The sequence below is a fragment of the Ranitomeya imitator genome, chromosome 5 (assembly GCF_032444005.1).
Source record: "Ranitomeya imitator isolate aRanImi1 chromosome 5, aRanImi1.pri, whole genome shotgun sequence".
Classification (NCBI taxonomy): Eukaryota; Metazoa; Chordata; class Amphibia; order Anura; family Dendrobatidae; genus Ranitomeya; species Ranitomeya imitator.
In genome coordinates this window covers 3,702,410-3,715,102 of record NC_091286.1, presented here as the reverse complement: position 1 = coordinate 3,715,102, position 12,693 = coordinate 3,702,410, and positions in this window count along the sequence as shown.

The following is a 12,693-nucleotide window of genomic DNA, read 5'->3' as shown; positions in this document are numbered from 1 at the left end:
GTCCAATCCCACCTTCTATGGGGCCCCAGGGAATAGACCTTCTTTAGGTGATGCACACCAGTGCTTCTCCTGCAACAAAGTGGGACATATTAGCGCTGTCTGCCCTGATAGGGAGAAACGCCCAACTACCACCACAAAGCTGTCTGTGCCCCCACCATCTGTCTTCTTTGTGGCCGGCTCTGATGCGAGGGCTAATGAGAACTGTCAATGTTGGCAATAAAGTCACCATTGGTCTCAGAGACACTGGGGCAGAGGTGACCTTGGTGCGTCCAGCCATGATAACCCCTGCCGATATACCAGGAAAGAATATGTCTATAACCGAGATTGGAGAGTCAACCCTTCCGAGCCCATGGCCCGTGTGTACCTGGACTGAGAAGCAGGGAAAGGACTGAGAGAAGTGGGAGTATCAGACGCTATTCCCACCAATGTGTTGCTAGGCACGGACCTAGGGAGGATGGTGTCCCACTATGTTCCTCCCTTGCAAATAAATGATACAGAGAAGGTGGAAGAAAGTGACCCACCTGAGAACCCGTGTGAGGAGGGAACATGTCCCAATGCACAGGACTGTAATTATGTGGCAGCTGTGACCCGGAGTCATGCTGCGACTCAGGCCCAGAGATTAGAGGATGAGTCTCAGACAGAACTTCCAGCACAGGGGGCCCATACTGTGGTCCCAGAGCCTCCTTACATGGTAGACCCAACAAGGTCCCTGATAAGACACTGAGGACTCAGCTTCAGACCAGGGCCTGGCAGGCACACTAGGCCAGGGCCTGCAGGCTGACCGTCAGAGCTTCCAGGAGGCCCTGCAGACAGATGTCAGTCTGGAGGAGCTCAGATGTCTTGCTGACCAACCCTCTGCTGCTTCTGGCAAAGAGAGAGTACACTGGGACCAGGGCAGACTGTATACAGAGAATATCCCCACGGATACTACAGAATCTTGGGACTCTGAAAGGTCGCCAATCGTCCCTTATCCATTTATGGAACAATTACTGAGAATTGCCCATGAAATTCCTTTGGCCGGACACCTTGGAATCCAAAAGACTAAAGCTCGCCTGACACATAACTTCTATTGGCCCAAGATGGGGACAGACATTGCCAATTACTGTCTGTCACGGATCCCTTCTCCGTGGTGTCACTTATTCATCACGTGCCCGATCTCACATGTGACTTGGGGTTGTGACTGCAAGGGTTAATCTATCTACCACTCTCAGTCCAGCATTCAACCTCTGTCCTATGCTGTAATGAGAGCATAAATCACACACCGACCCAGTCCATACACCCGCTCATACATGCTGCCACCACTCATCGAATACACGGGCGATGAGTCCCGGAACTAACAATACTAATAAAAATATGTCTATCACTCATAAGGCTCACACACCTTAGGCTATGGATTCTTTTAGAACATTCAAGGGTCAACTTTTTAAAGTTTTATACTTTAATAACAAAAGGTTCAATGCTTACAAGAAAAAGGTATAAAACTATGATAATAAAAAGACATACAACTTACGCTAAAGAGTGTCAAAATAAACAGGAGACACTTACAGAAATTATCTAACTGGTAGTTGCTTTCTGCTCCCTGACGGTAGGACGATGTAGATTGGATCACACCAGCTTCTCAGGCTGCCCCCATAATGTGAACACCATTCTCTGTCTGCAGCCTAAATTTATAACTTTGGTCTGAGGTCAGGTTTCTAGACCGGCCCCCCAGGTTAATATCATAATTGCGGTCTGTTTGATTGGGCATGGCCGCTCTACTAATGAATATATATTATTTTCCACTGAAGACAGTTGTAAGATGGTTCCCAGGAATAGCTAACCTCAGGCCACAATTAGCATCTCCCCTCCAAACCCTAGTGGGTGTCAAGTGTTCTTTTCTTCTTGGCCTTAGCTAGACCTCTGTTGTGAATTCTGCTCTTGGGCTCCCTCCGGTGGTTGTTGATGGTAATGCAGTTATTCCTGAGCAGCAGTCTTGGACAGGTGTTTCTGCTAATTGCAATTCTGACTGGGGTATTTAGCTGTGCAGGACTCATTAGTCCTTGCCAGTAGTCAATGTTCCTTTGGAAGTGTTGGTCCTCTGCCTGGCCTCTCCTGCTTGCTGCCAATTCAGCTAAGATAAGTGTTTGCTTCATTTTTTAGACACACTGCTGTGTGTTTATTTTCTGTGCTTATCTTGTTTCTATTTTGTTCCTGCTAGACTGTGCCTGATGTTTTTCTCAGTCTAGTTGGATTCGCTGGAGTCGCAGATATACTCTCCACATCTTTAGTTAGGTGGTGGAGTTTTTGTATTTTTCTGCTGTGGATATTTTGTAGTTTTTTATGCTGACCGCATAGTATCCTGTACTATCCTTTCCTATCTAGGTAGAAGTGGCCTCCTTTGCTTATCCCTGTTTTCTGTCTGCGTGTGTCTTTTCCTCTCCTACTCACAGTCATTATTTGTGGGGGGCTACCTATCCTTTGGGGATCTACTCTGAGGCAAGAGAGTTTTCCTATTTCCAACTTTAGGGATATTTAGTCCTTAGGCTGTGTCGAGGTGTCTAGGTCTGGTTAGGCACACCCCACGGCTACTTCTAGTTGCGGTGATAGGATCAGGGTTTGCGGTCAGTAAAGTTACCACTGCTCCAGCGAAGGTCATTTCATGCTGCTCCAAGGCCACCTGATCATAACAGTACTACTGGCCAACAATGAGTTAATTGCATCTCAGAAGAAGGGAGGAAAGATCTTGAGCCATTTTTTTTTCTCCAGTCTGTTTTGTCTTCTCCTCCCTCTTTATCTCTGGGTGGCTGAAGAGCCTTGTGCTAGCATGAATGTTCAGGAATTAGCTTCTAGTGTAGACCAGCTTGCTGCTAGAGTACAGGGTATTTCTGATTACATTGTTCAGACTCCTGCTTTAGAACCGAAGATACCTACTCCTGATTTGTTTTTTGGTGAAAGGTCCAAATTTTTGAGTTTTAAAAACAAATGTAAACTGTTTTTTGCATTGAAACCTCGATCCTCCGGTGATTCCATTCAACAAGTTAAAATCATCATTTCCCTGCTGGGTGGTGATCCACAGGATTGGGCATTTTCCCTGGAATCTGGGGATCCTGCTTTGCTTAATGTAGACTCTTTCTTTCAGGCGTTAGGATTACTGTATGATGAACCTAATTCGGTGGATCAAGCTGAGAAGACCTTGTTGGCCCTGTCTCAGGGTCAAGAGGCGGCAGAACTGTATTGTCAGAAATTCAGAAAATGGTCTGTATTGACTAAATGGAATAATGATGCTTTGGCGGCAATTTTCAGAAAGGGTCTTTCTAAATCCGTTAAAGATGTTATGGTGGGGTTTCTCACACCCTCCAATCTGAGTGATTCTATGTCTCTGGCCATTCAGATTGATCGCCGCTTGCGGGAGCGCAGAACTGTGCGCGCTATGGCGTTATCCTCAGAGCAAATTCCTGAGCCAATGCAGTGTGATAGGATTCTGTCTAGAACGGAACGACAAGGTTTCAGACGTCAAAATAGGTTGTGTTATTATTGTGGCGACGCTTCCCATGTCATTTCTGTCTGCCCTAAGCGGACCAAGAGGATCGCCAGTTCATTTACCATCAGTACTGTACAACCTACATTTCTGTTATCTGTGTCCTTGATCTGTTCATTGTCATCATTTTCTGTCATGGCATTTGTGGATTCAGGCGCTGCCTTGAACTTAATGGACTTTGAGTTTTCCAGGCGTTGTGGTTTTCCCTTGCAGCCTTTGCAGAACCCTATTCCTTTAAGGGGCATTGATGCTACACCCTTGGCTAAAAATAAGCCCCAGTTTTGGACACAGGTGACCATGCGCATGGCGCCAGCCCATCAGGAAGATTGTCGATTTCTGGTGTTGCATAACTTACATGATGCTATTGTGCTGGGTTTTCCATGGTTGCAAGTACATAATCCTGTTTTGGATTGGAAGTCCATGTCTGTGACTAGTTGGGGTTGTCAGGGGGTTCATAATGATGTTCCTCTGATGTCTATCGCCCCTTCTCCCTCTTCTGAAATTCCAGAGTTTTTGTCTGATTTTCAGGATGTATTCGATGAGCCCAAGTCCAGTTTCCTTCCACCGCACAGGGACTGCGATTGTGCTATTGACTTGATTCCAGGCTGTAAGTTTCCTAAGGGCCGACTTTTCAACCTGTCTGTACCTGAACATACCGCCATGCGGAGCTACATTAAGGAGTCTTTGGAGAAAGGGCATATTCGGCCATCTTCTTCACCGTTGGGAGCGGGGTTCTTTTTTGTTGCTAAAAAAGATGGTTCCTTAAGACCCTGTATTGATTATCGCCTCTTGAAGAAGATCACGGTCAAGTTTCAATATCCTTTACCTTTGCTTACCGATTTGTTTGCTAGGATTAAGGGAGCTAGTTGGTTTACCAAGATTGACCTTCGAGGGGCATATAATCTTGTTCGTATTAAGCAGGGTGATGAATGGAAAACTGCGTTTAACACGCCCGAGGGCCATTTTGAATACCTTGTGATGCCATTCGGACTCTCTAATGCTCCATCTGTTTTTCAGTCCTTCATGCATGATATCTTCCGGGATTATCTTGATAAATTCCTGATTGTATATTTGGATGATATTTTGATTTTTTCCGATGATTGGGAGTCTCATGTGCAGCAGGTCAGGATGGTATTTCAGATCCTTCGTGACAATGCCTTGTTTGTGAAAGGGTCTAAGTGTCTTTTTGGGGTGCAGCTTTTTGGGCTTTATTTTTTCTCCCTTGTCTATAGATGGATCCAGTTAAGGTTCAGGCCATTCATGATTGGATTCAGCCCACATCCGTGAAGAGCCTTCAGAAATTTTTAGGTTTGCTAATTTTTATCGCCGTTTCATTGCTAATTTTTCCAGCGTGGTTAAACCCTTGACTAATTTGACGAAGAAGGGCGCTGACTAAAGACATGGGGGGTATATCTGCATCTCCAGAGACACAGCTTGGCTGCAAAAAATCCTTCACAGACAAAGCTGGACAAGACAAAAACATGAATATGCACAGAACTATAAGGTCCACAGCAGGTGGACAGCAAAAACAAAGCCAGGACTTATCTTTGTAGAAAAGCACAGCAAACTGGAGAGACCAGCAGGGAAGTGAATCCTTCCAGAACAATGGACAACTGGCACTGACTAAAGGATCCTGCAAATCTATATACCCCAGTCAGTTTTGCAATTAGTAGATACACCTTTCCACTCCTGCAGTCCAGGCACAACTGCATTACCCTCTACAACCACCGGAGGGAGCCCAAAAGCTGAATTCACAACAGATGTCCATGCCGTTGATTTGGTTCGTGCCTTTCATCGGGCTCATCCTGATCGGCCTGGGCGCTCTGGTGAGGGTTCGGTGACCCCTCCTCAAGGGGGGGTACTGTTGTGAATTCTGCTTTTGGGCTCCCTCCGGTAGTTGTAGAGGGTAATGCAGCTGTGCCTGGACTGCATGATTGGACAGGTGTATCTTCTAATTGCAAAACTGACTGGGTTATATAGCTTTGCAGGACTCTTTAGTCCCTGCCAGTTGTCCATTGTTTTTGGAGGATTCACTTCCCTGCTGGTCTCTCCAGTTTGCTGTGCTTTTCTACAAAGATAAGTCCTGGCTTTGTTTTTGCTGTCCACCTGCTGTGGACCTTATAGTTCTGTGCATATTCATGCTTTTGTCTTGTCCAGCTTTGTCTGTGAAGGATTTTTTGCAGCCAAGCTGTGTCTCTGGAGATGCAGATATACCCCCCATGTCTTTAGTCAGATGTGGTGATTCGTATTTTCTGTGGTGGCTATTTTCTAGTGTTTTTATACTGACCGCATAGTACTCTGTTCTATTCTTCCTTTTTAGCTAGTATGGCCTCCTATGCTAAAATCAGATTTCATATCTGCGTATGTTATTTCCCTCTGCTCTCACAGTCAATATTTGTGGGGGGCTATCTATCCTTTGGGGATTTTCTCTGAGGCAAGATAGGTTTCCTGTTTCTGTCTTTAGGGGTAGTTAGATCTTAGGCTGTGCCGAGGGGTCTAGTGAGTGTTAGGTACCCCCCACGGCTACTTCTAGTTGCGCTGCTAGGTTCAGGGTTTGCGGTCAGTACAGGGACCACCTTCTCCAGAGTCCGTCTCATGCTGCTCCTAGGCCACCAGATCATAACAGACATCAGAGGCAGAAACCCAAGAATTATCCTCCTGGCCATAACCCTTCCACTTGACAAGGTACTGAAGCTTCCGCCTTGAAAAAGGAGAATCCAAAATCTTCTCAACAACATATTCCAACTCCCCATCGACCAATACAGGGGCCGGAGAATCAACAGAGGGAACAACGGGCTCCACATATTTCCGCAACAAAGATCTATGGAAGACATTATGAATAGCAAAAGAGGCCGGAAGCGCCAGGCGAAAGGACACCGGATTAATAATCTCAGAAATCCTATAACGACCAATAAATCGAGGCTTAAACTTAGGAGAAGAAACCTTCATAGGAACATGACGGGAAGATAACCAAACCAGATCCCCAACCCGAAGCCGGGAACCAACACACCGACGACGATTAGCAAAACGTTGAGCCTCCTCCTGTGACAGCACCAAATTGTCCACCACATAAGCCCAAATCTGCTGCAACCTGTCGACCACAGAATCCACACCAGGAAGGTCAGAAGACTCAACATGCCCAGAAGAAAAACGAAGATGAAAACCAAAATTACAAAAAAAAGGCGAAACCAAAGTAGCCGAACTAGCCCGATTATTAAGGGCAAACTCGGCCAATGGCAAAAAAGCCACCCAATCATCCTGATCAGCAGACACAAAGCATCTCAAATAGGTCTCCAAGGTCTGATTAGTTCGCTCAGTCTGGCCATTTGTCTGAGGATGAAATGCAGAAGAAAAATACAAATCAATGCCCAGCTTGGCACAAAAGGCCCGCCAAAACCTAGAGACAAACTGGGAACCTCTGTCGGACACAATATTCTCCAGAATACCATGCAAACGGACCACTTGCTGAAAAAAACAACTGAACCAAATCAGAAGAAGAAGGCAATTTAGGCAAAGGCACCAAATGAACCATCTTAGAAAATCGGTCACAGACAACCCAGATAACCGACATTCTTTGGGAAACAGGAAGATCGGAAATAAAATCCATAGAAATATGTGTCCAGGGCCTCTCGGGGACTGGTAATGGCAAAAGCAACCCATTAGCGCGGGAACAGCAAGGCTTAGCCCGCGCACAAATCCCACAGGACTGCACAAAAGAACGCACATCCCGCGACAAAGAAGGCCACCAAAAGGACCTACTAACCAAATCTCTGGTACCAAAAATCCCAGGATGGCCAGCCAACACAGAACAATGAACCTCAGAAATCACTTTACTAGTCCATCTATCATGAACAAACAGTTTCCCCACAGGACAGCGGTCAGGTTTATTAGCCTGAAATTCCTGAAGAACCCGTTGCAAATCAGGGGAGATGGCAGAAAAATCACCCCTTCCTTCAAAATGCCGACCGGCTCAAGAACCCCAGGGGAATCAGGAAAAAAACTCCTAGAGAGGGCATCAGCCTTAACATTCTTAGAACCAGGAATGTAAGAGACCACAAAATCAAAACGGGAGAAAAACAGGGACCATCGAGCCTGTCTAGGATTCAGCCGTTTGGCAGACTCGAGGTAAATCAGATTCTTATGATCGGTCAGGACCACAATACGGTGCTTGGCCCCCTCAAGCCAATGTCGCCACTCCTCAAATGCCCACTTCATAGCCAACAACTCCCGATTGCCGACATCATAATTGCGTTCCGCAGGCGAAAACTTCCGAGAAAAGAAGGCACACGGTTTCATCAAGGAACCATCAGAATTCCTCTGAGACAAAACGGCCCCTGCCCCAATCTCAGACGCGTCAACCTCAACCTGAAATGGAAGAGAAACATCTGGCTGACGCAACACAGGGGCAGAAGTAAATCGGCGTTTAAGCTCCTGAAAGGCAGAAACAGCCGCGGAGGACCAATTCATCACATCAGCGCCTTTCTTGGTCAAATCGGTCAGAGGTTTAACCACACTGGAGAAGTTGGCAATGAAACGACGATAAAAATTAGCAAAGCCCAAGAATTTCTGAAGGCTCTTCACAGATGTGGGCTGAATCCAATCATGAATGGCCTGAACCTTAACCGGATCCATTTCTATAGATGAGGGAGAAAAAATGAAACCCAAAAAAGAAACCTTCTGCACTCCAAAGAGGCACTTTGACCCCTTCACAAATAAAGCATTATTACGGAGGATCTGAAATACCATCCTGACCTGTTTCACATGAGACTCCCAATCATTGGAAAAAATCAAAATATCATCCAAATATACAACCATGAATTTATCAAGATAACTCTGAAAGATATCATGCATGAAGGATTGGAACACAGATGGGGCATTAGAGAGTCCGAATGGCATCACAAGGTATTCAAAATGGCCTTCGGGCGTATTAAATGCAGTTTTCCATTCGTCACCCTGCTTAATACGAATAAGATTATATGCCCCTCGAAGGTCAATCTTAGTAAACCAGCTAGCCCCCTTAATCCTAGCAAACAAATCAGTAAGCAAAGGCAAGGGGTATTGAAATTTGACCGTGATCTTATTCAAGAGGCGATAATCAATACAGGGTCTCAAGGAGACATCCTTCTTGGCAACAAAAAAGAACCCCGCTCCCAACGGTGAAGAAGATGGCCGAATATGCCCTTTCTCCAAAGACTCCTTAATATAGCTCCGCATGGCGGTATGTTCAGGCACAGACAGGTTGAAAAGTCAGCCCTTAGGGAACTTACAACCTGGAATCAAGTCAATAGCACAATCACAGTCCCTATGCGGTGGAAGGGAACTGGATTTGGGCTCATCGAATACATCCTGGAAGTCTGACAAAAACTCAGGAATTTCAGAAGCGGGGGAAGAGGAAATTGACATCAAAGGAACATGATCATGAACCCCCTGACAACCCCAACTAGTCACAGACATGGATTTCCAATCCAACACAGGATTATGTAGCTGCAACCATGGAAAACCCAGCACAATATCATCATGCAAATTATGCAACACCAGAAAATGACAATCTTCCTGATGGGCTGGCGCCATGCGCATGGTCAGCTGTGTCCAAAACTGAGGTTTATTTTTAGCCAAGGGTGTAGCATCAATGCCCCTCAAAGGAATAGGGTTCTGCAAAGGCTGCAAGGGGAAACCACAACGTCTGGCAAATTCTAAGTCCATTAAGTTCAGAGCGGCGCCTGAATCCACAAATGACATGACAGAAAATGATGATAATGAGCAGATCAAGGTCACAGATAACAGAAATTTAGGTTGTATAGTACTGATGGCAACAGAACTAGCGATTCTCTTTGGATGCTTAGGGCAATCAGAAATAACATGAGCAGAATCGCCGCAGTAAAAACACAACCTATCCTGACGCCTGAATGTTTGACGTTCAGCTTTAGACAAAATCCTATCACACTGCATAGGCTCAGGGCTCCGCTCAGAGGACAACGCCACAGTGTGCACAACTCTGCGCTCGCGCAAGCGCTGATCAATCTGAATGGCCAGAGACATAGAATCACTCAGACCAGCAGGCGTGGGGAACCACACCATAACATCTTTAACGGATTCAGAAAGACCCTTTCTGAAAATTGCCACCAAGGCATCCTCATTCCATTTAGTCAGTACAGACCATTTTCTAAATTTCTGGCAATACGATTCTGCCGCTTCTTGACCTTGACACAGAGCCAACAAGATTTTCTCAGCCTGATCCACAGAATTAGGCTCATCATACAACAACCCCAATGCCTGAAAGAACGAATCAACATTAAGCAAGGCAGGATTGCCAGTTTCCATGGAAAATGCCCAATCCTGTGGGTCACCATGCAGCAGAGATATGATGATTTTAACCTGCTGAATAGGATCACCAGAAGACCGGGGTCTTAATGCAAAAAAAACAGTTTACAGTTATTTTTGAAACTCAAAAATTTGGATCTGTCACCAAAGAATAAATCAGGGGTGGGAATCTTAGGTTCTAAGGCAGGAGCCTGAACAATAAAATCTGAAATACCCTGTACCCTAGCAGCAAGCTGATCCACACGAGAAACTAACTCCTGAACATTCACGTTAATACTAGATTCCGTAGCCACCTGTTGTGAATTCTGTGGTCAAGCTCCCTCCTGTGGTCATGAGTGGTACTTCGGCTGGTTCTGTCTGTGAGCTTCTTCTGGTGGATGTGAGTGGGGCTGCGGCTTCTGAGTTTCCTTCCTCAGGTGACGAGGTTAAGTCGTTAGGTGCTGCTCTATTTAACGCCACCTAGTTCTTTGTTCCTGGCCTCCAGTCAATGTTCCAGTATTGGTCTTGCTCTCTCCTGGATCGTTCTTGTGGCCTGTCTGCCCTGCATAAGCTAAGTTCTGCTTGTGTTATTTTTGTTTGCTATTTTTTCTGTCCAGCTTGCTATATTGGTTTTTCTTGCTTGCTGGAAGCTCTGGGACGCAGAGGAAGCACCTCCGTACCGTTAGTCGGTGCGGAGGGTCTTTTTGCGCCCTCTGCGTGGTTGTTTGTAGGTTTTTGTGCTGACCGCAAAGCTATCTTTCCTATCCTCGGTCTATTCAGTAAGTCGGACCTCACTTTGCTAAAATCTATTTAATCTCTGTGTTTGTATTTTCATCTTTACTCACAGTCATTATATGTGGGGGGCTGCCTTTTCCTTTGGGGAATTTCTCTGAGGCAAGGTAGGCTTATTTTCCTATCTTCAGGTCTAGCTAGTTTCTCAGGCTGTGCCCGAGGCGCCTAGGTCTGGTCAGGAGCGCTCAACGGCTACCTCTAGTGTGGTGTGATAGGATTAGGGATTGCGGTCAGCAGAGTTCCCACGTCTCAGAGCTCGTCCTATGTTATTAGTAACTATCAGGTCACTTTGTGTGCTCTTAACCACCAGGTCCATTGTGTTTCTGAATCACCAGTTCATAACAGCCACCCAGATATAAAGAGGGAGGAAAATACCAAACAGGCTAAGGAAAAAAAATGGCTCAAAAGCTTCCCTCCCTTCTTCTGAGATGCAATTAACTCATTGTTGGCCAGTTGTACTGTTATGATCTGGTGGCCTAGGAGCAGCATGAGACGGACTCTGGAGAAGGTGGTCCCTGTACTGACTGCAAACCCTGAACCTAGCAGCGCAACTAGAAGTAGCCGTGGGGGGTACCTAACACTCACTAGACCCCTCGGCACAGCCTAAGATCTAACTTCCCCTAAAGACAGAAACAGGAAACATATCTTGCCTCAGAGAAAATCCCCAAAGGATAGATAGCCCCCACAAATATTGACTGTGAGAGGGGAGGGAAATAACATACGCAGATATGAAATCAGATTTTAGCATAGGAGGCCATACTAGCTAAAAAGAAAGAATAGAACAGAGTACTATGCAGTCAGTATAAAAACACTAGAAAATAACCACCACAGAAAATACGAATCACCACATCTGACTAAAGACATGGGGGGTATATCTGCATCTCCAGAGACACAGCTTGGCTGCAAAAAATCCTTCACAGACAAAGCTGGACAAGACAAAAACATGAATATGCACAGAACTATAAGGTCCACAGCAGGTGGACAGCAAAAACAAAGCCAGGACTTATCTTTGTAGAAAAGCACAGCAAACTGGAGAGACCAGCAGGGAAGTGAATCCTTCCAGAACAATGGACAACTGGCACTGACTAAAGGATCCTGCAAATCTATATACCCCAGTCAGTTTTGCAATTAGTAGATACACCTGTCCACTCCTGCAGTCCAGGCACAACTGCATTACCCTCTACAACCACCGGAGGGAGCCCAAAAGCTGAATTCACAACAGATGTCCATGCCGTTGATTTGGTTCGTGCCTTTCATCGGGCTCATCCTGATCGGCCTGGGTGCTCTGGTGAGGGTTCGGTGACCCCTCCTCAAGGGGGGGTACTGTTGTGAATTCTGCTTTTGGGCTCCCTCCGGTAGTTGTAGAGGGTAATGCAGCTGTGCCTGGACTGCATGATTGGACAGGTGTATCTTCTAATTGCAAAACTGACTGGGTTATATAGCTTTGCAGGACTCTTTAGTCCCTGCCAGTTGTCCATTGTTTTTGGAGGATTCACTTCCCTGCTGGTCTCTCCAGTTTGCTGTGCTTTTCTACAAAGATAAGTCCTGGCTTTGTTTTTGCTGTCCACCTGCTGTGGACCTTATAGTTCTGTGCATATTCATGCTTTTGTCTTGTCCAGCTTTGTCTGTGAAGGATTTTTTGCAGCCAAGCTGTGTCTCTGGAGATGCAGATATACCCCCCATGTCTTTAGTCAGATGTGGTGATTCGTATTTTCTGTGGTGGCTATTTTCTAGTGTTTTTATACTGACCGCATAGTACTCTGTTCTATTCTTCCTTTTTAGCTAGTATGGCCTCCTATGCTAAAATCAGATTTCATATCTGCGTATGTTATTTCCCTCTGCTCTCACAGTCAATATTTGTGGGGGGCTATCTATCCTTTGGGGATTTTCTCTGAGGCAAGATAGGTTTCCTGTTTCTGTCTTTAGGGGTAGTTAGATCTTAGGCTGTGCCGAGGGGTCTAGTGAGTGTTAGGTACCCCCCACGGCTACTTCTAGTTGCGCTGCTAGGTTCAGGGTTTGCGGTCAGTACAGGGACCACCTTCTCCAGAGTCCGTCTCATGCTGCTCCTAGGCCACCAGATCATA